Source organism: Danio rerio, chromosome 5, assembly GCF_052040795.2.
Source record: "Danio rerio strain M-AB ecotype USA chromosome 5, GRCz13ab, whole genome shotgun sequence".
Classification (NCBI taxonomy): domain Eukaryota; kingdom Metazoa; phylum Chordata; class Actinopteri; order Cypriniformes; family Danionidae; genus Danio; species Danio rerio.
Genome location: NC_141025.1, coordinates 51987207 through 52012293, shown reverse-complemented (window position 1 = coordinate 52012293; position 25087 = coordinate 51987207).

Sequence of the window (25087 nt, the reverse complement as noted above, 5' to 3'; positions counted from 1 at the left end):
AGGGAGAGAGGTGGACCCCTGGGTAGCTTGCTGGGGTACGAGGCTACCCTAGGTGGAGGGCCAGGGGGCACCCTGGGGCCTCTACTGCAAGTCCAGGGAGAGAGGAGGACCCCTGGGTAGCTTGCTGGGGTCAGAGGCAACTAGGTGGAGGGACAAGGGTACCCTGGGGCCTAGACTGCAAGTCCAGGGAGAGAGGTGAACCCCTGGGTAGCTTCCTAAGGTCAAAGGCCCCTAGGTGGAGGGCCAGGGGGCACCCTCGGGCCTATCCTGCAAGTCCAAGGAGAGAGGTGGACCGCTGGGTTGCTTGCTGGGGTACGAGGCCCATAGTTGGAGGGCCAGGGGGCACCCTGGGGCCTCTACTGCAAGCCCAGGGAGAGAGGTGGACGCCTGGTTAGCTTGCTGGGGTCGGAAGCCCCTTGGTCTATGGCCAGGGGGCACCCTGGGGCCTATACTGCAAGTCCAGTGAGAGAGGTGGACCCATGGGAAGCTTACTGGGGTCAGAGGCCCCTAGGTGGGGGGCCAGGGGCTTCCTGGGGCCTCTACTGCAAGTCCAGGGAGAGAGGTGGACCCCTGGGTAGCTTGCTGGTGTCAGAGGCAACTAGGTGGAGGGACAAGGGGTATCCTGGGGCATATACTGCAAGTCCAGGGAGAGAGGTGGACCCCTGGGTAGCTTCCTGAGGTCAAAGGCCCCTTGGTGGAGGGTCAGGGGGCACCCTGGGGCCTATTCTGCAAGTCCAGGGAGAGAGGTGGACCTCTGGGTAGCTTGCTGGGGTCAGAGGCCCCTAGGTGGAGGGCCAGGGGGCACCCTGGGGCCTATCCTGCAAGTTCAGGGAGAGAGGTGGACCCCTGGGTAGCTTGCTGGGGTACGAGTCCCCTAGGTGGAGGGCCAGAGGGCACCCTGGGGCCTCTACTGCTAGTCCAAGGAGAGAGGTGGACCCCTGGGTAGCTTCCTGGCGTCAGAGTCCCCTAGGTGGAGGGTCAGGAGGTACCCTAGGGCCTCTACTGCAAGTCCAGGGAGTGAGGTGGACCCCTGGGTAGCTTGCTGGGGTCAGAGGCAACTAGGTGGAGGGCCAGGGGGCACCCTAGGGTCTACACTGCAAGTCCAGGGAGAGAGGTGGACCCCTGGGTAGCTTCCTAAGGTCAGAGGCCCCTAGGTGGAGGGCCAGGGGGCACCCTGGGGCCTATCCTGCAAGTCCAGGGAGAGTTGTGGACCCCTGGGTAGCTTGCTGGGGTCTGTAGCCCATAGGTGGAGGGACAGGGGTACCCTGGGGCCTAGACTGCAAGTCCAGGGAGAGAGGTGAACCCCTGGGTAGCTTCCTGAGGTCAAAGGCCCCTAGGTGGAGGGCCAGGGGGCACCCTGGGGCCTATCCTGCAAGTCCAAGGAGAGAGGTGGACCGCTGGGTTGCTTGCTGGGGTACAAGGCCCATAGTTGGAGGGCCAGGGGGCACCCTGGGGCCTCTACTGCAAGCCCAGGGAGAGAGGTGGACCCCTGGTTAGCTTGCTGGGGTCGGAAGCCCCTTGGTCTATGGCCAGGGGGCACCCTGGGGCCTATACTGCAAGTCCAGTGAGAGAGGTGGACCCATGGGTAGCTTACTGGGGTCAGAGGCCCCTAGGTGGGGGGCCAGGGGCCTTTCTGGGGCCTCTACTGCAAGTCCAGGGAGAGAGGTGGACCCCTGCGTAGCTTGCTGGTTTCAGAGGCAACTAGGTGGAGGGACAGGGGGTATCCTGGGGCCTATACTGCAAGTCCAGGGAGAGAGGTGGACCCCTGGGTAGCTTCCTGAGGTCAGAGGCCCCTAGGTGGAGGGCCAGGGCGCACCCTGGGGCCTATCCTGCAAGTCCAGGGAGAGAGGTGGACCCCTGGGTAGCTTGCTGGGGTACGAGGCTACCCTAGGTGGAGGGCCAGGGGGCACCCTGGGGCCTCTACTGCAAGTCCAGGGAGAGAGGAGGACCCCTGGGTAGCTTGCTGGGGTCAGAGGCAACTAGGTGGAGGGACAGGGGTACCCTGGGGCCTAGACTGCAAGTCCAGGGAGAGAGGTGAACCCCTGGGTAGCTTCCTAAGGTCAAAGGCCCCTAGGTGGAGGGCCAGGGGGCACCCTCGGGCCTATCCTGCAAGTCCAAGGAGAGAGGTGGACCGCTGGGTTGCTTGCTGGGGTACGAGGCCCATAGTTGGAGGGCCAGGGGGCACCCTGGGGCCTCTACTGCAAACCCAGGGAGAGAGGTGGACGCCTGGTTAGCTTGCTGGGGTCGGAAGCCCCTTGGTCTATGGCCAGGGGGCACCCTGGGGCCTATACTGCAAGTCCAGTGAGAGAGGTGGACCCATGGGTAGCTTACTGGGGTCAGAGGCCCCTAGGTGGGGGGCCAGGGGCTTCCTGGGGCCTTTACTGCAAGTCCAGGGAGAGAGGTGGACCCCTGGGTAGCTTGCTGGTGTCAGAGGCAACTAGGTGGAGGGACAAGGGGTATCCTGGGGCATATACTGCAAGTCCAGGGGGAGAGGTGGACCCCTGGGTAGCTTCCTGAGGTCAAAGGCCCCTTGGTGGAGGGTCAGGGGGCACCCTGGGGCCTATTCTGCAAGTCCAGGGAGAGAGGTGGACCTCTGGGTAGCTTGCTGGGGTCAGAGGCCCCTAGGTGGAGGGCCAGGGGGCACCCTGGGGCCTTTCCTGCAAGTTCAGGGAGAGAGGTGGACCCCTGGGTAGCTTGCTGGGGTACGAGGCCCATAGGTGGAGGGCCAGGGGGCACCCTGGGGCCTCTACTGCAAGTCCAGGGAGAGAGGTGGACCCCTGGGTAGCTTGCTGGGGTGAGAGGCCCCTAGGTGGAGGGCCAGGGGGCACCCTGGGGCCTCTACTGCAAGTCCAGGGAAAGAGGTGGACCCCTGGGTAGCTTGCTGGGGTCAGAGGCCTCTAGGTAAAGGGCCAGGGGGCACCCTGGGGCCTCTACTGCAAGTCTAGGGAGAGAGGTGGACCCATGGGTAGCTAGCTGGGGTAAGAGGCCCCTAAGTGGAGGGCCAGGGGGCTCCCTGGGGCCTCTACTGCAAGTCAAGGGAGAGAGGTGGACCCCTGGGTAGCTTGCTGGGGTCTGAAGCCCATAGGTGGATGGCCAGGGGGTACCCTGGGGCCTATACTTCAAGTCCTGGCAGAGAGATGGACCCTTGGGTAGCTTCCTAAGGTTAGAGGCCCCTAGGTGGAGGGCCAGAGGGCACCCTGGGGACTATCGTGCAAGTCCAGGGAGAAAGGTGGACCCCTGGGTAGCTTGCTGGGGTACAAGGCCTCTAGGTGGAGGGCCAGGGGGCACCCTGGGGCCTATCTTGCAAGTCCAGGGAGTAAGGTGGACCCCTGAGTAGCTTGCTGGGGTACAAGGCCCCTAGGTGGAGGGCCAGGGGGCACCCTGGGGCCTCTACTGCAAGTCCAGGGAGAGAGGTGGACCCCTGGGTAGCTTGCTGGGGTCTGAAGCCCATAGGTGGAGGGCCAGGGGGCACCCTGGGGCCTCTACTGCAAGTCTAGGGAGAGAGGTGGACCCATGGGTAGCTAGCTGGGGTAAGAGGCCCCTAAGTGGAGGGCCAGGGGGCACCCTGGGGCCTCTACTGCAAGTCCAGGGAGAAAGGTGGACCCCTGGGTAGCTTGCTAGGGTCAGAGGCCCCTAGGTGGAGGTCAAGGGGGCACCCTGGGGCCTTTACTGCAATCCCAGGGAGAGTTGTGGACCCTTATGTAGTTTGCTGGGGTCAGAGGCCCCTTGGTGGAGGGTCAGGGGGCACCCTGGGGCCTATTTTGCAAGTCCAGGGAGAGAGGTGGACCTCTGGGTAGCTTGCTGGGGTCAGAGGCCCCTAGGTGGAGGGCCAGGGGGCACCCTGGGGCCTATCCTAAAAGTCCAGGGAGAGAGGTGGACCCCTGGGTAGCTTGCTGGGGTACGAGGCCCCTAGGTGGAGGGCCAGGGGGCACCCTGGGGCCTCTACTGCAAGTCCAGGGAGAGAGGTGGACCCTTGGGTAGCTTCCTAAGGTTAGAGGCCCCTAGGTGGAGGGCCAGAGGGCACCCTGGGGACTATCGTGCAAGTCCAGGGAGAAAGGTGGACCCCTGGGTAGCTTGCTGGGGTACAAGGCCTCTAGGTGGAGGGACAGGGGGCACCCTGGGGCCTATCTTGCAAGTCCAGGGAGTAAGGTGGACCCCTGAGTAGCTTGCTGGGGTACAAGGCCCCTAGGTGGAGGGCCAGGGGGCACCCTGGGGCCTCTACTGCAAGTCCAGGGAGAGAGGTGGACCCCTGGGTAGCTTGCTGGGGTCTGAAGCCCATAGGTGGAGGGCCAGGGGGCACCCTGGGGCCTCTACTGCAAGTCTAGGGAGAGAGGTGGACCCATGGGTAGCTAGCTGGGGTAAGAGGCCCCTAAGTGGAGGGCCAGGGGGCACCCTGGGGCCTCTACTGCAAGTCCAGGGAGAGAGGTGGACCCCTGGGTAGTTTGCTGGGGTCAGAGGCCCCTAGGCGGAGGGACAGGGGGCTTCCTGGGGCCTCTACTGCAAGTCCAGGGAGAAAGGTGGACCCCTGGGTAGCTTGCTAGGGTCAGAGGCCCCTAGGTGGAGGTCAAGGGGGCACCCTGGGACCTTTACTGCAATCCCAGGGAGAGTTGTGGACCCTTGTGTAGCCTGCTGGGGTCAGAGGCCCCTTGGTGGAGGGTCAGGGGGCACCCTGGGGCCTATTCTGCAAGTCCAGGGAGAGAGGTGGACCTCTGGGTAGCTTGCTGGGGTCAGAGGCCCCTAGGTGGAGGGCCAGGGGGCACCCTGGGGCCTATCCTGCAAGTCAAGGGAGAGAGGTGGACCCCTGGGTAGCTTGCTGGGGTACGAGGCCCATAGGTGGAGGGCCAGGGGGCACCCTGGGGCCTCTACTGCAAGTCCAGGGAGAGAGGTGGACCCCTGGGTAGCTTGCTGGGGTCAGAGGCCCCTAGGTGGAGGGCCAGGGGCACCCTGGGGCCTAGACTGCAAGACCAGGGAAAGAGGTGGACCCCTGGGTAGCTTGCTGGGGTCAGAGGCCTCTAGGTGGAGGGCCAGGGTGCACCCTGGGGCCTCTACTGCAAGTCTAGGGAGAGAGGTGGACCCATGGGTAGCTAGCTGGGGTAAGAGGCCCCTAAGTGGAGGGCCAGGGGGCACCCTGGGGCCTCTACTGCAAGTCCAGGGAGAGAGGTGGACCCCTGGGTAGCTTGCTGGGGTCTGAAGCCCATAGGTGGAGGGCCAGGGGGTACCCTGGGGCCTATACTTCAAGTCCAGGGAGAGAGGTGGACCCTTGGGTAGCTTCCTAAGGTTAGAGGCTCCTAGGTGGAGGGCCAGAGGGCACCCTGGGGACTATCGTGCAAGTCCAGGGAGAGAGGTGGACCCCTGGGTAGCTTGCTGGGACCTGTAGCCCATAGGTGGAGGGCCAGGGGGTACCATGGGGCCTATACTGCAAGTCCAGGGAGAGAGGTGGACCCCTGGGTAGCTTCCTAAGGTCAGAGGCCCCTTTGTGGAGGGCCAGGGGGCACCCTGGGGCCTATCCTGCAAGACCAGGGAGAGAGGTGGACCCATGGGTAGCTTGCTGGGGCACGAGGCCCCTAGGTGGAGGGCCAGGGGGCACCCTGGGGCCTCTACTGCAAGTCCAGGGAGAGAGGTGGACCCCTGGGTAGCTTCCTAAGGTCAGAGGCCCCTAGGTGGAGGGCCAGGGGGCACCCTGGGGCCTATCCTGCAAGTCCAGGGAGAGAGGTGGACCCCTGGGTAGCTTGCTGGGGTACGAGTCCCCTAGGTGGAGGGCCAGGGGGCTCCCTGGGGCCTCTACTGCAAGCCCAGGGAGAGAGGTGGACCCCTGGGTAGCTTCCTGGGGTCAGAGTCCCCTAGGTGGAGGGTCAGGAGGTACCCTAGGGCCTCTACTGCAAGTCCAGGGAGAGAGGTGGACCCCTGGGTAGCTTGCTGGGGTCAGAGGCAACTAGGTGGAGGGCCAGGGGGCACCCTAGGGTCTACACTGCAAGTCCAGGGAGAGAGGTGGACCCCTGGGTAGCTTCCTAAGGTCAGAGGCCCCTAGGTGGAGGGCCAGGGGGCACCCTGGGGCCTCTACTGCAAGTCCAGGGAGAGAGGTGGACCCCTGGGTAGTTTGCTGGGTTCAGAGGCCCCTAGGCGGAGGGACAGGGGGCTTCCTGGGGCCTCTACTGCAAGTCCAGGGAGAAAGGTGGACCCCTGGGTAGCTTGCTAGGGTCAGAGGCCCTTAGGTGGAGGTCAAGGGGGCACCCTGGGACCTTTACTGCAATCCCAGGGAGAGTTGTTGACCCTTGTGTAGCTTGCTGGGGTCAGAGGCCCCTTGGTGGAGGGTCAGGGGGCACCCTGGGGCCTATTCTGCAAGTCCAGGGAGAGAGGTGGACCTCTGGGTAGCTTGCTGGGGTCAGAGGCCCCTAGGTGGAGGGCCAGGGGGCACCCTGGTGCCTATCCTGCAAGTCCAGGGAGAGAGGTGGACCCTTGGGTAGCTTGCTGGGGTACGAGGCCCATAGGTGGAGGGCCAGGGGGCACCCTGGGGCCTCTACTGCAAGTCCAGGGAGAGAGGTGGACCCCTGGGTAGCTTGCTGGGGTCAGAGGCCCCTAGGTGGAGGGCCAGGGGGCACCCTGGGGCCTCTACTGCAAGACCAGGGAAAGAGATGGACCCCTGGGTAGCTTGCTGGGGTCAGAGGCCTCTAGAAGGAGGGCCAGGGGGCACCCTGGGGCCTCTACTGCAAGTCTAGGGAGAGAGGTGGACCCATGGGTAGCTAGCTGGGGTAAGAGGCCCCTAAGTGGAGGGCCAGGGGGCACCCTGAGGCCTCTACTGCAAGTCCAGGGAGAGAGGTGGACCCCTGGGTAGCTTGCTGGGGTCTGAAGCCCATAGGTGGAGGGCCAGGGGGTACCCTGGGTTCTATACTTCAAGTCCAGGGAGAGAGGTGGACCCTTGGGTAGCTTCCTAAGGTTAGAGGCCCCTAAGTGGATGGCCAGAGGGCACCCTGGGGACTATCGTGCAAGTCGAGGGAGAGAGGTGGACCCCTGGGTAGCTTGCTGGGGTACAAGGCCTCTAGGTGGAGGGCCAGGGGGCACCCTGGGGCCTATCTTGCAAGTCCAGGGAGTAAGGTGGACCCCTGAGTAGCTTGCTGGGGTACGAGGCCCCTAGGTGGAGGGCCAGGGGGCACCCTGGGGCCTCTACTGCAAGGCCAGGGAGAGAGGTGGACCCCTTGGTAGCTTGCTTGGGTCAGAGACCCCTAGGTGGAGGGCCAGGGGGCACCTTGGGGCCTCTACTGAAAGTCTAGGTAGAGAGGTGGACCCCTGGGTAGCTTGCTGGGGTCAGAGGCCTCTAGGTGGAGGGCCAAGGGGCTTCCTGGGGCCTCTACTGCAAGTCCAGGGAGAGAGGTGGACCCCTGGGTAGCTTGCTGGGGTCAGAGGCCTCTAGGTGGAGGGCCAAGGGGCACCCTGGGGCCTATACTGCAAGTCCAGGGAGAGAGGTGGACCCCTGGGTAGCTTGCTGGGGTCTGTAGCCCATAGGTGGAGGGTCAGGAGGTACCCTAGGGCCTCTACTGCAAGTCCAGGGAGAGAGGTGGACCCCTGGGTAGCTTGCTGGGGTCAGAGGCAAATAGGTGGAGGACCAGGGGGCACCCTAGGGTCTACACTGCAAGTCCAGGGAGAGAGGTGGACCCCTGGGTAGCTTCCTAAGGTCAGAGGCCCCTAGGTGGAGGGCCAGGGGGCACCCTGGGGCCTATCCTGCAAGTCCAGGGAGAGAGGTGGACCCCTGGGTAGCTTGCTGGGGTACCAGGCCCCTAGGTGGAGGGCCAGGGGGCACCCTGGGGCCTCTACTGCAAGTCCAGGGAGAGAGGTGGACCCCTGGGTAGCTTCCTAAGGTCAGAGGCCCCTAGGTGGAGGGCCAGGGGGCACCCTGGGGCCTATCCTGCAAGTCCAGGGAGAGAGGTGGACCCCTGGGTAGCTTGCTGGGGTACGAGTCCCCTAGGTGGAGGGCCAGGGGGCACCCTGGGGCCTCTACTGCTAGTCCAGGGAGAGAGGTGGACCCCTGGGTAGCTTCCTGTGGTCAGAGTCCCCTAGGTGGAGGGTCAGGAGGTACCCTAGGGCCTCTACTGCAAGTCCAGGGAGAGAGGTGGACCCATGGGTAGCTAGCTGGGGTAAGAGGCCCCTAAGTGGAGGGCAAGGGGGCACCTTGGGGCCTCTACTGCAAGTCCAGGGAGAGAGGTGGACCCCTGGGTAGCTTCCTGTGGTCAGAGTCCCCTAGGTGGAGGGTCAGGAGGTACCCTAGGGCCTCTACTGCAAGTCCAGGGAGAGAGGTGGACCCCTGGGTAGCTTGCTGGGGTAAGAGGCAACTAGGTGGAGGGCCAGGGGGCACCCTAGGGTCTACACTGCAAGTCCAGGGAGAGAGGTGGACCCCTGGGTAGCTTCCTAAGGTCAGAGGCCCCTAGGTGGAGGGCCAGGGGGCACCCTGGGGCCTATCCTGCAAGTCCAGGGAGAGTTGTGGACCCCTGGGTAGCTTGCTGGGGTCTGTAGCCCATAGGTGGAGGGACAGGGGTACCCTGGGGCCTAGACTGCAAGTCCAGGGAGAGAGGTGAACCCCTGGGTAGCTTCCTGAGGTCAAAGGCCCCTAGGTGGAGGGCCAGGGGGCACCCTGGGGCCTATCCTGCAAGTCCAAGGAGAGAGGTGGACCGCTGGGTTGCTTGCTGGGGTACAAGGCCCATAGTTGGAGGGCCAGGGGGCACCCTGGGGCCTCTACTGCAAGCCCAGGGAGAGAGGTGGACCCCTGGTTAGCTTGCTGGGGTCGGAAGCCCCTTGGTCTATGGCCAGGGGGCACCCTGGGGCCTATACTGCAAGTCCAGTGAGAGAGGTGGACCCATGGGTAGCTTACTGGGGTCAGAGGCCCCTAGGTGGGGGGCCAGGGGCCTTTCTGGGGCCTCTACTGCAAGTCCAGGGAGAGAGGTGGACCCCTGGGTAGCTTGCTGGTGTCAGAGGCAACTAGGTGGAGGGACAGGGGGTATCCTGGGGCCTATACTGCAAGTCCAGGGAGAGAGGTGGACCCCTGGGTAGCTTCCTGAGGTCAGAGGCCCCTAGGTGGAGGGCCAGGGCGCACCCTGGGGCCTATCCTGCAAGTCCAGGGAGAGAGGTGGACCCCTGGGTAGCTTGCTGGGGTACGAGGCTACCCTAGGTGGAGGGCCAGGGGGCACCCTGGGGCCTCTACTGCAAGTCCAGGGAGAGAGGAGGACCCCTGGGTAGCTTGCTGGGGTCAGAGGCAACTAGGTGGAGGGACAGGGGTACCCTGGGGCCTAGACTGCAAGTCCAGGGAGAGAGGTGAACCCCTGGGTAGCTTCCTAAGGTCAAAGGCCCCTAGGTGGAGGGCCAGGGGGCTCCCTCGGGCCTATCCTGCAAGTCCAAGGAGAGAGGTGGACCGCTGGGTTGCTTGCTGGGGTACGAGGCCCATAGTTGGAGGGCCAGGGGGCACCCTGGGGCCTCTACTGCAAGCCCAGGGAGAGAGGTGGACGCCTGGTTAGCTTGCTGGGGTCGGAAGCCCCTTGGTCTATGGCCAGGGGGCACCCTGGGGCCTATACTGCAAGTCCAGTGAGAGAGGTGGACCCATGGGTAGCTTACTGGGGTCAGAGGCCCCTAGGTGGGGGGCCAGGGGCTTCCTGGGGCCTCTACTGCAAGTCCAGGGAGAGAGGTGGACCCCTGGGTAGCTTGCTGGTGTCAGAGGCAACTAGGTGGAGGGACAAGGGGTATCCTGGGGCATATACTGCAAGTCCAGGGAGAGAGGTGGACCCCTGGGTAGCTTCCTGAGGTCAAAGGCCCCTTGGTGGAGGGTCAGGGTGCACCCTGGGGCCTATTCTGCAAGTCCAGGGAGAGAGGTGGACCTCTGGGTAGCTTGCTGGGGTCAGAGGCCCCTAGGTGGAGGGCCAGGGGGCACCCTGGGGCCTATCCTGCAAGTTCAGGGAGAGAGGTGGACCCCTGGGTAGCTTGCTGGGGTACGAGTCCCCTAGGTGGAGGGCCAGAGGGCACCCTGGGGCCTCTACTGCTAGTCCAAGGAGAGAGGTGGACCCCTGGGTAGCTTCCTGGCGTCAGAGTCCCCTAGGTGGAGGGTCAGGAGGTACCCTAGGGCCTCTACTGCAAGTCCAGGGAGTGAGGTGGACCCCTGGGTAGCTTGCTGGGGTCAGAGGCAACTAGGTGGAGGGCCAGGGGGCACCCTAGGGTCTACACTGCAAGTCCAGGGAGAGAGGTGGACCCCTGGGTAGCTTCCTAAGGTCAGAGGCCCCTAGGTGGAGGGCCAGGGGGCACCCTGGGGCCTATCCTGCAAGTCCAGGGAGAGTTGTGGACCCCTGGGTAGCTTGCTGGGGTCTGTAGCCCATAGGTGGAGGGACAGGGGTACCCTGGGGCCTAGACTGCAAGTCCAGGGAGAGAGGTGAACCCCTGGGTAGCTTCCTGAGGTCAAAGGCCCCTAGGTGGAGGGCCAGGGGGCACCCTGGGGCCTATCCTGCAAGTCCAAGGAGAGAGGTGGACCGCTGGGTTGCTTGCTGGGGTACAAGGCCCATAGTTGGAGGGCCAGGGGGCACCCTGGGGCCTCTACTGCAAGCCCAGGGAGAGAGGTGGACCCCTGGTTAGCTTGCTGGGGTCGGAAGCCCCTTGGTCTATGGCCAGGGGGCACCCTGGGGCCTATACTGCAAGTCCAGTGAGAGAGGTGGACCCATGGGTAGCTTACTGGGGTCAGAGGCCCCTAGGTGGGGGGCCAGGGGCCTTTCTGGGGCCTCTACTGCAAGTCCAGGGAGAGAGGTGGACCCCTGCGTAGCTTGCTGGTGTCAGAGGCAACTAGGTGGAGGGACAGGGGGTATCCTGGGGCCTATACTGCAAGTCCAGGGAGAGAGGTGGACCCCTGGGTAGCTTCCTGAGGTCAGAGGCCCCTAGGTGGAGGGCCAGGGCGCACCCTGGGGCCTATCCTGCAAGTCCAGGGAGAGAGGTGGACCCCTGGGTAGCTTGCTGGGGTACGAGGCTACCCTAGGTGGAGGGCCAGGGGGCACCCTGGGGCCTCTACTGCAAGTCCAGGGAGAGAGGAGGACCCCTGGGTAGCTTGCTGGGGTCAGAGGCAACTAGGTGGAGGGACAGGGGTACCCTGGGGCCTAGACTGCAAGTCCAGGGAGAGAGGTGAACCCCTGGGTAGCTTCCTAAGGTCAAAGGCCCCTAGGTGGAGGGCCAGGGGGCACCCTCGGGCCTATCCTGCAAGTCCAAGGAGAGAGGTGGACCGCTGGGTTGCTTGCTGGGGTACGAGGCCCATAGTTGGAGGGCCAGGGGGCACCCTGGGGCCTCTACTGCAAACCCAGGGAGAGAGGTGGACGCCTGGTTAGCTTGCTGGGGTCGGAAGCCCCTTGGTCTATGGCCAGGGGGCACCCTGGGGCCTATACTGCAAGTCCAGTGAGAGAGGTGGACCCATGGGTAGCTTACTGGGGTCAGAGGCCCCTAGGTGGGGGGCCAGGGGCTTCCTGGGGCCTTTACTGCAAGTCCAGGGAGAGAGGTGGACCCCTGGGTAGCTTGCTGGTGTCAGAGGCAACTAGGTGGAGGGACAAGGGGTATCCTGGGGCATATACTGCAAGTCCAGGGAGAGAGGTGGACCCCTGGGTAGCTTCCTGAGGTCAAAGGCCCCTTGGTGGAGGGTCAGGGGGCACCCTGGGGCCTATTCTGCAAGTCCAGGGAGAGAGGTGGACCTCTGGGTAGCTTGCTGGGGTCAGAGGCCCCTAGGTGGAGGGCCAGGGGGCACCCTGGGGCCTTTCCTGCAAGTTCAGGGAGAGAGGTGGACCCCTGGGTAGCTTGCTGGGGTACGAGGCCCATAGGTGGAGGGCCAGGGGGCACCCTGGGGCCTCTACTGCAAGTCCAGGGAGAGAGGTGGACCCCTGGGTAGCTTGCTGGGGTGAGAGGCCCCTAGGTGGAGGGCCAGGGGGCACCCTGGGGCCTCTACTGCAAGTCCAGGGAAAGAGGTGGACCCCTGGGTAGCTTGCTGGGGTCAGAGGCCTCCAGGTAAAGGGCCAGGGGGCACCCTGGGGCCTCTACTGCAAGTCTAGGGAGAGAGGTGGACCCATGGGTAGCTAGCTGGGGTAAGAGGCCCCTAAGTGGAGGGCCAGGGGGCTCCCTGGGGCCTCTACTGCAAGTCAAGGGAGAGAGGTGGACCCCTGGGTAGCTTGCTGGGGTCTGAAGCCCATAGGTGGATGGCCAGGGGGTACCCTGGGGCCTATACTTCAAGTCCAGGCAGAGAGATGGACCCTTGGGTAGCTTCCTAAGGTTAGAGGCCCCTAGGTGGAGGGCCAGAGGGCACCCTGGGGACTATCGTGCAAGTCCAGGGAGAAAGGTGGACCCCTGGGTAGCTTGCTGGGGTACAAGGCCTCTAGGTGGAGGGCCAGGGGGCACCCTGGGGCATATCTTGCAAGTCCAGGGAGTAAGGTGGACCCCTGAGTAGCTTGCTGGGGTACAAGGCCCCTAGGTGGAGGGCCAGGGGGCACCCTGGGGCCTCTACTGCAAGTCCAGGGAGAGAGGTGGACCCCTGGGTAGCTTGCTGGGGTCTGAAGCCCATAGGTGGAGGGCCAGGGGGCACCCTGGGGCCTCTACTGCAAGTCTAGGGAGAGAGGTGGACCCATGGGTAGCTAGCTGGGGTAAGAGGCCCCTAAGTGGAGGGCCAGGGGGCACCCTGGGGCCTCTACTGCAAGTCCAGGGAGAAAGGTGGACCCCTGGGTAGCTTGCTAGGGTCAGAGGCCCCTAGGTGGAGGTCAAGGGGGCACCCTGGGGCCTTTACTGCAATCCCAGGGAGAGTTGTGGACCCTTATGTAGTTTGCTGGGGTCAGAGGCCCCTTGGTGGAGGGTCAGGGGGCACCCTGGGGCCTATTCTGCAAGTCCAGGGAGAGAGGTGGACCTCTGGGTAGCTTGCTGGGGTCAGAGGCCCCTAGGTGGAGGGCCAGGGGGCACCCTGGGGCCTATCCTAAAAGTCCAGGGAGAGAGGTGGACCCCTGGGTAGCTTGCTGGGGTACGAGGCCCCTAGGTGGAGGGCCAGGGGGCACCCTGGGGCCTCTACTGCAAGTCCAGGGAGAGAGGTGGACCCTTGGGTAGCTTCCTAAGGTTAGAGGCCCCTAGGTGGAGGGCCAGAGGGCACCCTGGGGACTATCGTGCAAGTCCAGGGAGAAAGGTGGACCCCTGGGTAGCTTGCTGGGGTACAAGGCCTCTAGGTGGAGGGACAGGGGGCACCCTGGGGCCTATCTTGCAAGTCCAGGGAGTAAGGTGGACCCCTGAGTAGCTTGCTGGGGTACAAGGCCCCTAGGTGGAGGGCCAGGGGGCACCCTGGGGCCTCTACTGCAAGTCCAGGGAGAGAGGTGGACCCCTGGGTAGCTTGCTGGGGTCTGAAGCCCATAGGTGGAGGGCCAGGGGGCACCCTGGGGCCTCTACTGCAAGTCTAGGGAGAGAGGTGGACCCATGGGTAGCTAGCTGGGGTAAGAGGCCCCTAAGTGGAGGGCCAGGGGGCACCCTGGGGCCTCTACTGCAAGTCCAGGGAGAGAGGTGGACCCCTGGGTAGTTTGCTGGGGTCAGAGGCCCCTAGGCGGAGGGACAGGGGGCTTCCTGGGGCCTCTACTGCAAGTCCAGGGAGAAAGGTGGACCCCTGGGTAGCTTGCTAGGGTCAGAGGCCCCTAGGTGGAGGTCAAGGGGGCACCCTGGGACCTTTACTGCAATCCCAGGGAGAGTTGTGGACCCTTGTGTAGCCTGCTGGGGTCAGAGGCCCCTTGGTGGAGGGTCAGGGGGCACCCTGGGGCCTATTCTGCAAGTCCAGGGAGAGAGGTGGACCTCTGGGTAGCTTGCTGGGGTCAGAGGCCCCTAGGTGGAGGGCCAGGGGGCACCCTGGGGCCTATCCTGCAAGTCAAGGGAGAGAGGTGGACCCCTGGGTAGCTTGCTGGGGTACGAGGCCCATAGGTGGAGGGCCAGGGGGCACCCTGGGGCCTCTACTGCAAGTCCAGGGAGAGAGGTGGACCCCTGGGTAGCTTGCTGGGGTCAGAGGCCCCTAGGTGGAGGGCCAGGGGCACCCTGGGGCCTAGACTGCAAGACCAGGGAAAGAGGTGGACCCCTGGGTAGCTTGCTGGGGTCAGAGGCCTCTAGGTGGAGGGCCAGGGTGCACCCTGGGGCCTCTACTGCAAGTCTAGGGAGAGAGGTGGACCCATGGGTAGCTAGCTGGGGTAAGAGGCCCCTAAGTGGAGGGCCAGGGGGCACCCTGGGGCCTCTACTGCAAGTCCAGGGAGAGAGGTGGACCCCTGGGTAGCTTGCTGGGGTCTGAAGCCCATAGGTGGAGGGCCAGGGGGTACCCTGGGGCCTATACTTCAAGTCCAGGGAGAGAGGTGGACCCTTGGGTAGCTTCCTAAGGTTAGAGGCTCCTAGGTGGAGGGCCAGAGGGCACCCTGGGGACTATCGTGCAAGTCCAGGGAGAGAGGTGGACCCCTGGGTAGCTTGCTGGGGTCTGTAGCCCATAGGTGGAGGGCCAGGGGGTACCATGGGGCCTATACTGCAAGTCCAGGGAGAGAGGTGGACCCCTGGGTAGCTTCCTAAGGTCAGAGGCCCCTATGTGGAGGGCCAGGGGGCACCCTGGGGCCTATCCTGCAAGACCAGGGAGAGAGGTGGACCCATGGGTAGCTTGCTGGGGCACGAGGCCCCTAGGTGGAGGGCCAGGGGGCACCCTGGGGCCTCTACTGCAAGTCCAGGGAGAGAGGTGGACCCCTGGGTAGCTTCCTAAGGTCAGAGGCCCCTAGGTGGAGGGCCAGGGGGCACCCTGGGGCCTATCCTGCAAGTCCAGGGAGAGAGGTGGACCCCTGGGTAGCTTGCTGGGGTACGAGTCCCCTAGGTGGAGGGCCAGGGGGCTCCCTGGGGCCTCTACTGCAAGCCCAGGGAGAGAGGTGGACCCCTGGGTAGCTTCCTGGGGTCAGAGTCCCCTAGGTGGAGGGTCAGGAGGTACCCTAGGGCCTCTACTGCAAGTCCAGGGAGAGAGGTGGACCCCTGGGTAGCTTGCTGGGGTCAGAGGCAACTAGGTGGAGGGCCAGGGGGCACCCTAGGGTCTACACTGCAAGTCCAGGGAGAGAGGTGGACCCCTGGGTAGCTTCCTAAGGTCAGAGGCCCCTAGGTGGAGGGCCAGGGGGCACCCTGGGGCCTATCCTGCAAGTCCAGGGAGAGAGGTGGACCCATGGGTAGCTTGCTGGGGCACGAGGCCCCTAGGTGGAGGGCCAGGGGGCACCCTGGGGCCTCTACTGCAAGTCCAGGGAGAGAGGTGGACCCCTGGGTAGTTTGCTGGGTTCAGAGGCCCCTAGGCGGAGGGACAGGGGGCTTCCTGGGGCCTCTACTGCAAGTCCAGGGAGAAAGGTGGACCCCTGGGTAGCTTGCTAGGGTCAGAGGCCCTTAGGTGGAGGTCAAGGGGGCACCCTGGGACCTTTACTGCAATCCCAGGGAGAGTTGTTGACCCTTGTGTAGCTTGCTGGGGTCAGAGGCCCCTTGGTGGAGGGTCAGGGGGCACCCTGGGGCCTATTCTGCAAGTCCAGGGAGAGAGGTGGACCTCTGGGTAGCTTGCTGGGGTCAGAGGCCCCTAGGTGGAGGGCCAGGGGGCACCCTGGTGCCTATCCTGCAAGTCCAGGGAGAGAGGTGGACCCTTGGGTAGCTTGCTGGGGTACGAGGCCCATAGGTGGAGGGCCAGGGGGCACCCTGGGGCCTCTACTGCAAGTCCAGGGAGAGAGGTGGACCCCTGGGTAGCTTGCTGGGGTCAGAGGCCCCTAGGTGGAGGGCCAGGGGGCACCCTGGGGCCTCTACTGCAAGACCAGGGAAAGAGATGGACCCCTGGGTAGCTTGCTGGGGTCAGAGGCCTCTAGAAGGAGGGCCAGGGGGCACCCTGGGGCCTCTACTGCAAGTCTAGGGAGAGAGGTGGACCCATGGGTAGCTAGCTGGGGTAAGAGGCCCCTAAGTGGAGGGCCAGGGGGCACCCTGAGGCCTCTACTGCAAGTCCAGGGAGAGAGGTGGACCCCTGGGTAGCTTGCTGGGGTCTGAAGCCCATAGGTGGAGGGCCAGGGGGTACCCTGGGTTCTATACTTCAAGTCCAGGGAGAGAGGTGGACCCTTGGGTAGCTTCCTAAGGTTAGAGGCCCCTAAGTGGATGGCCAGAGGGCACCCTGGGGACTATCGTGCAAGTCGAGGGAGAGAGGTGGACCCCTGGGTAGCTTGCTGGGGTACAAGGCCTCTAGGTGGAGGGCCAGGGGGCACCCTGGGGCCTATCTTGCAAGTCCAGGGAGTAAGGTGGACCCCTGAGTAGCTTGCTGGGGTACGAGGCCCCTAGGTGGAGGGCCAGGGGGCACCCTGGGGCCTCTACTGCAAGGCCAGGGAGAGAGGTGGACCCCTTGGTAGCTTGCTTGGGTCAGAGACCCCTAGGTGGAGGGCCAGGGGGCACCTTGGGGCCTCTACTGAAAGTCTAGGTAGAGAGGTGGACCCCTGGGTAGCTTGCTGGGGTCAGAGGCCTCTAGGTGGAGGGCCAAGGGGCTTCCTGGGGCCTCTACTGCAAGTCCAGGGAGAGAGGTGGACCCCTGGGTAGCTTGCTGGGGTCAGAGGCCTCTAGGTGGAGGGCCAAGGGTCACCCTGGGGCCTATACTGCAAGTCCAGGGAGAGAGGTGGACCCCTGGGTAGCTTGCTGGGGTCTGTAGCCCATAGGTGGAGGGTCAGGAGGTACCCTAGGGCCTCTACTGCAAGTCCAGGGAGAGAGGTGGACCCCTGGGTAGCTTGCTGGGGTCAGAGGCAAATAGGTGGAGGACCAGGGGGCACCCTAGGGTCTACACTGCAAGTCCAGGGAGAGAGGTGGACCCCTGGGTAGCTTCCTAAGGTCAGAGGCCCCTAGGTGGAGGGCCAGGGGGCACCCTGGGGCCTATCCTGCAAGTCCAGGGAGAGAGGTGGACCCCTGGGTAGCTTGCTGGGGTACCAGGCCCCTAGGTGGAGGGCCAGGGGGCACCCTGGGGCCTCTACTGCAAGTCCAGGGAGAGAGGTGGACCCCTGGGTAGCTTCCTAAGGTCAGAGGCCCCTAGGTGGAGGGCCAGGGGGCACCCTGGGGCCTATCCTGCAAGTCCAGGGAGAGAGGTGGACCCCTGGGTAGCTTGCTGGGGTACGAGTCCCCTAGGTGGAGGGCCAGGGGGCACCCTGGGGCCTCTACTGCTAGTCCAGGGAGAGAGGTGGACCCCTGGGTAGCTTCCTGTGGTCAGAGTCCCCTAGGTGGAGGGTCAGGAGGTACCCTAGGGCCTCTACTGCAAGTCCAGGGAGAGAGGTGGACCCATGGGTAGCTAGCTGGGGTAAGAGGCCCCTAAGTGGAGGGCAAGGGGGCACCTTGGGGCCTCTACTGCAAGTCCAGGGAGAGAGGTGGACCCCTGGGTAGCTTCCTGTGGTCAGAGTCCCCTAGGTGGAGGGTCAGGAGGTACCCTAGGGCCTCTACTGCAAGTCCAGGGAGAGAGGTGGACCCCTGGGTAGCTTGCTGGGGTAAGAGGCAACTAGGTGGAGGGCCAGGGGGCACCCTAGGGTCTACACTGCAAGTCCAGGGAGAGAGGTGGACCCCTGGGTAGCTTCCTAAGGTCAGAGGCCCCTAGGTGGAGGGCCAGGGGGCACCCTGGGGCCTATCCTGCAAGTCCAGGGAGAGTTGTGGACCCCTGGGTAGCTTGCTGGGGTCTGTAGCCCATAGGTGGAGGGACAGGGGTACCCTGGGGCCTAGACTGCAAGTCCAGGGAGAGAGGTGAACCCCTGGGTAGCTTCCTGAGGTCAAAGGCCCCTAGGTGGAGGGCCAGGGGGCACCCTGGGGCCTATCCTGCAAGTCCAAGGAGAGAGGTGGACCGCTGGGTTGCTTGCTGGGGTACAAGGCCCATAGTTGGAGGGCCAGGGGGCACCCTGGGGCCTCTACTGCAAGCCCAGGGAGAGAGGTGGACCCCTGGTTAGCTTGCTGGGGTCGGAAGCCCCTTGGTCTATGGCCAGGGGGCACCCTGGGGCCTATACTGCAAGTCCAGTGAGAGAGGTGGACCCATGGGTAGCTTACTGGGGTCAGAGGCCCCTAGGTGGGGGGCCAGGGGCCTTTCTGGGGCCTCTACTGCAAGTCCAGGGAGAGAGGTGGACCCCTGGGTAGCTTGCTGGTGTCAGAGGCAACTAGGTGGAGGGACAGGGGGTATCCTGGGGCCTATACTGCAAGTCCAGGGAGAGAGGTGGACCCCTGGGTAGCTTCCTGAGGTCAGAGGCCCCTAGGTGGAGGGCCAGGGCGCACCCTGGGGCCTATCCTGCAAGTCCAGGGAGAGAGGTGGACCCCTGGGTAGCTTGCTGGGGTACGAGGCTACCCTAGGTGGAGGGCCAGGGGGCACCCTGGGGCCTCTACTGCAAGTCCAGGGAGAGAGGAGGACCCCTGGGTAGCTTGCTGGGGTCAGAGGCAACTAGGTGGAGGGACAGGGGTACCCTGGGGCCTAGACTGCAAGTCCAGGGAGAGAGGTGAACCCCTGGGTAGCTTCCTAAGGTCAAAGGCCCCTAGGTGGAGGGCCAGGGGGCTCCCTCGGGCCTATCCTGCAAGTCCAAGGAGAGAGGTGGACCGCTGGGTTGCTTGCTGGGGTACGAGGCCCATAGTTGGAGGGCCAGGAGGCACCCTGGGGCCTCTACTGCAAGCCCAGGGAGAGAGGTGGACGCCTGGTCAGCTTGCTGGGGTCGGAAGCCCCTTGGTCTATGGCCAGGGGGCACCCTGGGGCCTATACTGCAAGTCCAGTGAGAGAGGTGGACCCATGGGTAGCTTACTGGGGTCAGAGGCCCCTAGGTGGGGGGCCAGGGGCTTCCTGGGGCCTCTACTGCAAGTCCAGGGAGAGAGGTGGACCCCTGGGTAGCTTGCTGGTGTCAGAGGCAACTAGGTGGAGGGACAAGGGGTATCCTGGGGCATATACTGCAAGTCCAGGGAGAGAGGTGGACCCCTGGGTAGCTTCCTGAGGTCAAAGGCCCCTTGGTGGAGGGTCAGGGGGCACCCTGGGGCCTATTCTGCAAGTCCAGGGAGAGAGGTGGACCTCTGGGTAGCTTGCTGGGGTCAGAGGCCCCTAGGTGGAGGGCCAGGGGGCACCCTGGGGCCTATCCTGCAAGTTCAGGGAGAGAGGTGGACCCCTGGGTAGCTTGCTGGGGTACGAGTCCCCTAGGTGGAGGGCCAGGGGGCACCCTGGGGCCTCTACTGCTAGTCCAGGGAGAGAGGTGCACCCCTGGGTAGCTTCCTGGGGTCAGAGTCCCCTAGGTGGAGGCTCAGGAGGTACCCTAGGGCCTCTACTGCAAGTCCAGGGAGAGAGGTGGACCCCTGGGTAGCTTGCTGGGGTCAGAGGCAACTAGGTGGAGGGCCAGGGGGCACCCTAGGGTCTACACCGCAAGTCCAGGGAGAGAGGTGGACCCCTGGGTAGCTTCCTAAGGTCAGAGGCCCCTAGGTGGAGGGCCAGGGGGCACCCTGGGGCCTATCCTGCAAGTCCAGGGAGAGTTGTGGACCCCTGGGTAGCTTGCTGGTGTCTGTAGCCCATAGGTGGAGGGACAGGGGTACCCTGGGGCCTAGACTGCAAGTCCACGGAGAGAGGTGAACCCCTGGGTAGCTTCCTGAGGTCAAAGGCCCCTAGGTGTAGGGCCAGGGGGCACCCTGGGGCCTATCCTGCAAGTCCAAGGAGAGAGGTGGACCGCTGGGTTGCTTGCTGGGGTACAAGGCCCATAGTTGGAGGGCCAGGGGGCACCCTGGGGACTCTACTGCAAGCCCAGGGAGAGAGGTGGACCCCTGGTTAGCTTGCTGGGGTCGGAAGCCCCTTGGTCTATGGCCAGGGGGCACCCTGGGGCCTATACTGCAAGTCCAGTGAGAGAGGTGGACCCATGGGAAGCTTACTGGGGTCAGAGGCCCCTAGGTGGGGGGCCAGGGGCCTTTCTGGGGCCTCTACTGCAAGTCCAGGGAGAGAGGTGGACCCCTGGGTAGCTTGCTGGTGTCAGAGGCAACTAGGTGGAGGGACAGGGGGTATCCTGGGGCCTATACTGCAAGTCCAGGGAGAGAGGTGGACCCCTGGGTAGCTTCCTGAGGTCAGAGGCCCCTAGGTGGAGGGCCAGGGCGCACCCTGGGGCCTATCCTGCAAGTCCAGGGAGAGAGGTGGACCCCTGGGTAGCTTGCTGGGGTACGAGGCTACCCTAGGTGGAGGGCCAGGGGGCACCCTGGGGCCTCTACTGCAAGTCCAGGGAGAGAGGAGGACCCCTGGGTAGCTTGCTGGGGTCAGAGGCAACTAGGTGGAGGGACAGGGGTACCCTGGGGCCTAGACTGCAAGTCCAGGGAGAGAGGTGAACCCCTGGGTAGCTTCCTAAGGTCAAAGGCCCCTAGGTGGAGGGCCAGGGGGCACCCTCGGGCCTATCCTGCAAGTCCAAGGAGAGAGGTGGACCGCTGGGTTGCTTGCTGGGGTACGAGGCCCATAGTTGGAGGGCCAGGGGGCACCCTGGGGCCTCTACTGCAAGCCCAGGGAGAGAGGTGGACGCCTGGTTAGCTTGCTGGGGTCGGAAGCCCCTTGGTCTATGGCCAGGGGGCACCCTGGGGCCTATACTGCAAGTCCAGTGAGAGAGGTGGACCCATGGGTAGCTTACTGGGGTCAGAGGCCCCTAGGTGGGGGGCCAGGGGCTTCCTGGGGCCTCTACTGCAAGTCCAGGGAGAGAGGTGGACCCCTGGGTAGCTTGCTGGTGTCAGAGGCAACTAGGTGGAGGGACAAGGGGTATCCTGGGGCATATACTGCAAGTCCAGGGAGAGAGGTGGACCCCTGGGTAGCTTCCTGAGGTCAAAGGCCCCTTGGTGGAGGGTCAGGGGGCACCCTGGGGCCTATTCTGCAAGTCCAGGGAGAGAGGTGGACCTCTGGGTAGCTTGCTGGGGTCAGAGGCCCCTAGGTGGAGGGCCAGGGGGCACCCTGGGGCCTATCCTGCAAGTTCAGGGAGAGAGGTGGACCCCTGGGTAGCTTGCTGGGGTACGAGTCCCCTAGGTGGAGGGCCAGAGGGCACCCTGGGGCCTCTACTGCTAGTCCAAGGAGAGAGGTGGACCCCTGGGTAGCTTCCTGGCGTCAGAGTCCCCTAGGTGGAGGGTCAGGAGGTACCCTAGGGCCTCTACTGCAAGTCCAGGGAGTGAGGTGGACCCCTGGGTAGCTTGCTGGGGTCAGAGGCAACTAGGTGGAGGGCCAGGGGGCACCCTAGGGTCTACACTGCAAGTCCAGGGAGAGAGGTGGACCCCTGGGTAGCTTCCTAAGGTCAGAGGCCCCTAGGTGGAGGGCCAGGGGGCACCCTGGGGCCTATCCTGCAAGTCCAGGGAGAGTTGTGGACCCCTGGGTAGCTTGCTGGGGTCTGTAGCCCATAGGTGGAGGGACAGGGGTACCCTGGGGCCTAGACTGCAAGTCCAGGGAGAGAGGTGAACCCCTGGGTAGCTTCCTGAGGTCAAAGGCCCCTAAGTGGAGGGCCAGGGGGCACCCTGGGGCCTATCCTGCAAGTCCAAGGAGAGAGGTGGACCGCTGGGTTGCTTGCTGGGGTACAAGGCCCATAGTTGGAGGGCCAGGGGGCACCCTGGGGCCTCTACTGCAAGCCCAGGGAGAGAGGTGGACCCCTGGTTAGCTTGCTGGGGTCGGAAGCCCCTTGGTCTATGGCCAGGGGGCACCCTGGGGCCTATACTGCAAGTCCAGTGAGAGAGGTGGACCCATGGGTAGCTTACTGGGGTCAGAGGCCCCTAGGTGGGGGGCCAGGGGCCTTTCTGGGGCCTCTACTGCAAGTCCAGGGAGAGAGGTGGACCCCTGCGTAGCTTGCTGGTGTCAGAGGCAACTAGGTGGAGGGACAGGGGGTATCCTGGGGCCTATACTGCAAGTCCAGGGAGAGAGGTGGACCCCTGGGTAGCTTCCTGAGGTCAGAGGCCCCTAGGTGGAGGGCCAGGGCGCACCCTGGGGCCTATCCTGCAAGTCCAGGGAGAGAGGTGGACCCCTGGGTAGCTTGCTGGGGTACGAGGCTACCCTAGGTGGAGGGCCAGGGGGCACCCTGGGGCCTCTACTGCAAGTCCAGGGAGAGAGGAGGACCCCTGGGTAGCTTGCTGGGGTCAGAGGCAACTAGGTGGAGGGACAGGGGTACCCTGGGGCCTAGACTGCAAGTCCAGGGAGAGAGGTGAACCCCTGGGTAGCTTCCTAAGGTCAAAGGCCCCTAGGTGGAGGGCCAGGGGGCACCCTCGGGCCTATCCTGCAAGTCCAAGGAGAGAGGTGGACCGCTGGGTTGCTTGCTGGGGTACGAGGCCCATAGTTGGAGGGCCAGGGGGCACCCTGGGGCCTCTACTGCAAGCCCAGGGAGAGAGGTGGACGCCTGGTTAGCTTGCTGGGGTCGGAAGCCCCTTGGTCTATGGCCAGGGGGCACCCTGGGGCCTATACTGCAAGTCCAGTGAGAGAGGTGGACCCATGGGTAGCTTACTGGGGTCAGAGGCCCCTAGGTGGGGGGCCAGGGGCTTCCTGGGGCCTTTACTGCAAGTCCAGGGAGAGAGGTGGACCCCTGGGTAGCTTGCTGGGGTACGAGGCCCCTAGGTGGAGGGCCAGGGGGCACCCTGGGGCCTCTACTGCAAGTCCAGGGAGAGAGGAGGACCCCTGGGTAGCTTGCTGGGGTCAGAGGCAACTAGGTGGAGGGACAGGGGTACACTGGGGCCTAGACTGCAAGTCCAGGGAGAGAGGTGGACCCCTGGGTAGCTTCCTGAGGTCAAAGGCCCCTAGGTGGAGGGCCAGGGGGCACCCTGGGGCCTATCCTGCAAGTCCAAGGAGAGAGGTGGACCCCTGGGTTGCTTGCTGGGGTACGAGGCCCCTAGTTGGAGGGCCAGGGGGCACCCTGGGGCCTCTACTGCAAGTCTAGGCAGAGAGGTGGACCCATGGTTAGCTTGCTGGGGTCGGAAGCCCCTTGGTCTATGGCCAGGGGGCACCCTGGGGCCTATACTGCAAGTCCAGGGAGAGAGGTGGACCCATGGGTAGCTTGCTGGGGTCAGAGGCCCCTAGGTGGAGGGCCAGGGGCTTCCTGGGCCATCTACTGCAAGTCTAGGCAGAGAGGTGGACCCCTGGGTAGCTTGCTGGGGTCAGAGGCCCCTAGGTGGAGGGCCAGGGGGCACCCTGGGGCCTCTACTGCAAGTCCAGGGAAAGAGGTGGACCCCTGGGTAGCTTGCTGGGGTCAGAGGCCTCTAGGTGGAGGGCCAGGGGGCACCCTGGGGCCTCTACTGCAAGTCTAGGGAGAGAGGTGGACCCATGGGTAGCTAGCTGGTGTAAGAGGCCCCTAAGTGGAGGGCCAGGGGGCACCCTGGGGCCTCTACTGCAAGTCCAGGGATAGAGGTGGACCCCTGGGTAGCTTGCTGGGGTCTGAAGCCCATAGGTGGAGGGCCAGGGGGTACCCTGGGGCCTATACTTCAAGTCCAGGGAGAGAGGTGGACCCTTGGGTAGCTTCCTAAGGTTAGAGGCCCCTAGGTGGAGGGCCAGAGGGCACCCTGGGGACTATCGTGCAAGTCCAGGGAGAGAGGTGGACCCCTGGGTAGCTTGCTGGGGTACAAGGCCTCTAGGTGGAGGGCCAGGGGTCACCCTGGGGCCTTTCTTGCAAGTCCAGGGAGTAAGGTGGACCCCTGAGTAGCTTGCTGGGGTACGAGGCCCCTAGGTGGAGGGCCAGGGGGCACCCTGGGGCCTCTACTGCAAGTCCAGGGAGAGAGGTGGACCCCTGGGTAGCTTGCTGGGGTCTGAAGCCCATAGGTGGAGGGCCAGGGGGCACCCTGGGGCCTCTACTGCAAGTCTAGGGAGAGAGGTGGACCCATGGGTAGCTAGCTGGGGTAAGAGGCCCGTAAGTGGAGGGCCAGGGGGCACCCTGGGGCCTCTACTGCAAGTCCAGGGAGAGAGGTGGACCCCTGGGTAGTTTGCTGGGGTCAGAGGCCCCTAGGTGGAGAGACAGGGGGCTTCCTGGGGCCTATACTGCAAGTCCAGGGAGAAAGGTTGACCCCTGGGTAGCTTGCTAGGGTCAGAGGCCCCTAGGTGGAGGTCAAGGGGGCACCCTGGGGCCTTTACTGCAATCCCAGGGAGAGTTGTGGACCCTTGTGTAGCTTGCTGGGGTCAGAGGCCCCTTGGTGGGGGGTCAGGGGGCACCCTGGGGCCTATTCTGCAAGTCCAGGGAGAGAGGTGGACCTCTGGGTAGCTTGCTGGGGTCAGACGCCCCTAGGTGGAGGGCCAGGGGGCACCCTGGGGCCTATCCTGCAAGTCCAGGGAGAGAGGTGGACCCCTGGGTAGCTTGCTGGGGTCAGAGGCCCCTAGGTGGAGGGCCAGGGGGCACCCTGGGGCCTCTACTGCAAGTCCAGGGAGAGAGGTGGACCCCTGGGTAGCTTGCTGGAGTCAGAGGCCTCTAGGTGGAGGGCCAGGGGGCACCCTGGGGCCTCTACTGCAAGTCCAGGGAGAGAGGTGGACCCCTGGGTAGCTTGCTGGGGTCTGAAGCCCATAGGTGTAGGGCCAGGGGGTACCCTGGGGCCTATACTTCAAGTCCAGGGAGAGAGGTGGACCCTTGGGTAGCTTCCTAAGGTTAGAGGCCCCTAGGTGGAGGGCCAAAGGGCACCCTAGGGACTATCGTGCTAGTCCAGGGAGAGAGGTGGACCCCTGGGTAGCTTGCTGGGGTACAAGGCCTCTAGGTGGAGGGCCAGGGGGCACCCTGGGGCCTCTACTGCAAGGCCAGGGAGAGAGGTGGACCCCTTGGTAGCTTCCTTGGGTCAGAGACCCCTAGGTGGAGGGCCAGGGGGCACCTTGGGGCCTCTACTGCAAGTCTAGGGAGAGAGGTGGACCCATGGGTAGCTAGCTGGGGTAAGAGGCCCCTAAGTGGAGGGCAAGGGGGCACCCTGGGGCCTCTACTGCAAGTCCAGGGAGAGAGGTGGACCCCTGGGTAGTTTGCTGGGGTCAGAGGCCCCAAGGCGGAGGGACAGGGGGCTTCCTGGGGCCTCTACTGCAAGTCCAGGGAGAGAGGTGGACCCCTGGGTAGCTTGCTGGGCCCAGAGGCCTCTAGGTGGAGGGCCAAGGGGCACCCTG